Below are 5,132 nucleotides of genomic sequence, written 5' to 3' on the forward strand. Positions count from 1 at the left end.
TTTTAATTGTTTTGATTGATTGTTTTAATGCTGGCTTTGGCAATGTAAACGTTTGTTTCCCATGTCAATAAAGCCCCTTTGAATTGAATTGAATTGAATTGAGAGAGAGAGAGAGAGAGAGAGAGAGAGAGAGAGAGAGAGAGAGAGAGAGAGAGAGAGAGAGAGAGAGAGAGAGAGAGAGAGAGAGAGAGGAGAGAGAGAGAGAGAAAAGTGTCTGAAATTGTAGTCAGTAAATTCCTCAGCACTTCCTGAGAGAAACTTATCTTGGAGATAAAATACACACTTTCCTAAAATAACTGACAACTCTACATGGACCACACACACACATCCTCTCTCTCTCTCTTTTGCACACACACACACATCCTCTCTCTCTCTCTTTTGCACACACACACACACACACACTCACAAACACTCTCTCTTGCATACACACACACATTCTCTCTTACACACACTCTCTCTCTCTCTCTCTCTCTCTCTCTCTCTCTCTCTCTCTCTCTCTCTCTCTCTTTGCACACACACACACGCTCACAAACACTCTCTCTTGCACACACGTTTACACACACACTCTCTCTCTCTTTTGCACACACACACTCTCTCTCTCTTTTGCACACACACACCCTCTCTCTCTTTTGCACACACACACACACACTCACAAACACTCTCTCTCTTGCACACACACACACACACTCACACACACACTCTCTCTTTTGCACACACACACACGCTCACAAACACTCTCTCTTGCACACACGTTTACACACACACTCTCTCTCTCTTTTGCACACACACACTCTCTCTCTCTTTTGCACACACACACCCTCTCTCTCTTTTGCACACACACACACACACACTCACAAACACTCTCTCTCTTGCACACACACACACACACTCACACACACACTCTCTCTTTTGCACACACACACACGCTCACAAACACTCTCTCTTGCACACACGTTTACACACACACTCTCTCTCTCTTTTGCACACACACACTCTCTCTCTCTTTTGCACACACACACCCTCTCTCTCTTTTGCACACACACACTCACAAACACTCTCTCTCTTGCACACACACACAACACACACACACTCACACACACACTCTCTCTTTTGCACACACACACAAACACACACATTCTCTCTTGTACACACACACACACACACATATTATGGTTATGTTATGGTTATGGTTTTGTTTTGTTATGGTTATGTTATGATTATGTTATGGTTATGGTTTTGTTTTGTTATGGTTATGTTATGGTTATGTTATGGTTATGGTTTTGTTTTGTTATGGTTATGTTATGATTATGTTATGGTTTTGTTTTGTTATGGTTATGTTATTATTATGTTATGGTTATGTTATGGTTATGTTATGGTTTTGTTTTGTTATGGTTATGTTATTATTATGTTAGGGTTTTGTTTTGTTATGGTTATGTTATTATTATGTTAGGGTTATGTTATGGTTATGGATATGCTATGGTTATATTATGACTATGTTATGGTTACACTATATGGTTATGTTATGTTATGTTATGGTTATGTTATGGTTCTGGATATGTTATGATTATGTTATGTTATGTTATGTTATGTTTTGCTATGTTTTGTTATGGTTCTGGATATGTTATGATTATGTTATAGTTATGGATATGCTATGGTTATGTTATGATTATGTTATAGTTACACTATATGGTTATGTTATGTTATGTTATGGTTTTGTTATGGTTCTGGATATGTTATGATTATGTTATGATTATGGATATGCTATGGTTATGTTATGATTATAGTTATGTTATGGTATGATTATGTTATGTTATGATTATGTTATGGTTACACTATATGGTTATGTTATGATTATGTTATGTTTATGGTTATGTTATGATTATGTTATGGTTACACTATATGGTTATGTTATGTTTATGGTTATGTTATGTTATGGTTATGTTATGATTATGTTATGGTTATGGTTACGGTGTTAGTTTATTTGGAACATGCATCACATATTTCCACTTTCTCATGACATGTCCGAAAAAGAGTAGGAAACAAGCAGAGACTATTTAATCCCACACCTTTTCCTAGCGTAGTCATTTCTAACAATTTAAATATTAGTTTGTACTCAAGCTGTAACAGTGAATAAATACTTCAATAATAAAATAATGCAACACAATCTTGTGATCCTGAGACGAATAAAAACACTTTCAGTGTGTGATAATAAACATAGCACTACTAATAATGTTATTACATAAATAATAATAATAATGATGTATATAAAACATTATTAAAAAATACCGGTGATAAAAAAAAATAATGAAAAAATATTTGATAATAAAATATTCATGATAATAATAAAATAATAAAATAATAAGAATATAATGATTATACATAAAATAAAAAAGTATTTGTTTTACATTTTTAAACTGCTTTGAATTGCTGTTGAGCAACCTTGAAAAAAAACCCTTATAAAATAAAAGTATTGTTAAAAGTATTATTATATTATTATGATAATAGTAATTCTAATAATTTGTTCTCCATACCCAGCTATCGTCTGTGTGTGAGGGAGCACACACCTTTCTTTTCCTTCTTCTTTTGATAAATACAACTTCATAAATGAATTAATAATTTAAAAAGAAGATTTTGGTTACTTAGACGAGTAGAAACACTTTTTCCCTTTTAGTGTGTAATAACAATCATAATAATAATAACATTACTATTATTACATTATTAATAACAATGATTAATAACAACTTTCAGTGTGAAATAATAATCAAAATAATAATATTATTATTATTAAAATATTTTTTTTAAATATAAAAAATGTTTTTTTCATATTAAAATATTTTTTTTAATATTAAAATGATAATATTATAATTATTATATTAATAATTATACATCCAAAATATTAATGTAAGAATAAAACATTCTGCTAATAAAAGTAATGATTAAAAATGCTGATAATAAAACAATACAAATAATGATAATATAATAACACAATTAGGGAGGTGTACTTCCCTGCTTAGGCTGCTGTCCCCGCGACCCCACCTCGGATAAGCAGAAGATAGATGGATAATAAATCAAAAATATTAATTGTGATAATAAAATATTATGATAATACAAGTAACAATTACAATGATAATAATAAATAATAATGAAAATTATAATAATACAAATAATAACAATAATCATAATGATGAAAACAATGTTTTTTTTAACATTTTTAACTTAAACATACATTGTTAAAAATAATTATTATATTATCTTAATAATTAATAATAATTTAATGATAATAATAATAGTTCTTCCTATTCTGCTTCTTTTGATGAACCAACTTGAAGACTTGGTGAGGGGGTGTAGGGCTGGGTTCTTGTTCCCTGCTAACATTACATTTTAACATCATGCTAGGCTAGCAATATTAGAGTAGCTATGTAAGCTACATGCTAACATTATATTTTAACACCGTGCTAGGCTGTCAACACTGGCATAGCAATGTGAGCTACATGCTAACATTATATTTTAACATCATGCTAGGTTAGCAACACTAGCATACCTATGTGAGCTACATGCTAACATGGCATTTTAACACCATGCTTGGATAGCAACACTAGCATACCTATGTGAGCTACATGCTAACATGACATTTTAACATCGTGCTAGGCTAGCAACACTAGCATACATTATACATACATTAATATGAGCTACATGCTAACATTATATTTTAACATCATGCTAGGTTAGCAACACTAGCATACCTATGTGAGCTACATGCTTACATGACATTTTAACATCGTGCTAGGCTAGCAACACTCGCATAGCAATGTGAGCTACATGCTAACATTATATTTTAACATCATGGTTGGTTAGCAACACTAGCATAGCAATGTGAGGTACATGCTAACATTATATTTTAACATCGTGGTTGGTTAGCAACACTAGCATACCTCTGTGAGTTACATGCTAACATGACATTTAACATGATGCTAGGCTAGCAACACTAGCATACCTATGTGAGCTACATGCTAACATGGCATTTTAACATTGTGCTAGGCTAGCAACACTAGCATACCTATGTGAGCTACATGCTAACATGCCATTTTAACATTGTGCTAGGCTAGCAACACTAGCGTAGCAATGTGAGCTACATGCTAACATTATATTTTAACATCGTGCTTGGTTAGCAACACTAGCATACCTATGTGAGCTACATGCTAACGTGACATTTAACATGATGCTAGGCTAGCAACACTAGCATACCTATGTGAGCTACATGCTAACATGACATTTTAACATTGTGCTAGGCTAGCAACACTAGCATACCTATGTGAGCTACATGCTAACATGCCATTTTAACATTGTGCTAGGCTAGCAACACTAGCGTAGCAATGTGAGCTACATGCTAACATTATATTTTAACATTGTGCTTGGTTAGCAACACTAGCATACCTATGTGAGCTACATGCTAACATGACATTTTAACACCATGCTTGGTTAGCAACACTAGCATACCTATGTGAGCTACATGCTAACATGACATTTAACATGATGCTAGGCTAGCAACACTAGCATACCTATGTGAGCTACATGCTAACATGACATTTTAACATTGTGCTAGGCTAGCAACACTAGCATACCTATGTGAGCTACATGCTAACATGCCATTTTAACATTGTGCTAGGCTAGCAACACTAGCATAGCAATGTGAGCTACATGCTAACATTATATTTTAACATTGTGCTTGGTTAGCAACACTAGCATACCTATGTGAGCTACATGCTAACATGACATTTTAACACCATGCTTGGTTAGCAACACTAGCATAGCTATGTGAGCTACATGCTAACATGACATTTAATATGATGCTAGGCTAGCAACACTAGCATAGCAATGTGAGGTACATGCTAACATTATATTTTAACATCATGCTTGGTAAGCAACACTAGCATAGCTATGTGAGCTATATGCTAACATGACATTTTAACATCTTGCTAGTTAACAACAATAGCATACCTCTGTGAGCTACATGCCAACATTATAACATCGTGCTTGGTTAGCAACACTAGCATAGCAATGTGAGCTACATGCTAACATGACATTTTAACACCGTGCTTTGTTAGCCACACTAGCATAGCTATGTGAGCTAT

This window comes from Entelurus aequoreus, linkage group LG27, assembly GCF_033978785.1.
Source record: "Entelurus aequoreus isolate RoL-2023_Sb linkage group LG27, RoL_Eaeq_v1.1, whole genome shotgun sequence".
In the NCBI taxonomy this organism is placed as follows: domain Eukaryota; kingdom Metazoa; phylum Chordata; class Actinopteri; order Syngnathiformes; family Syngnathidae; genus Entelurus; species Entelurus aequoreus.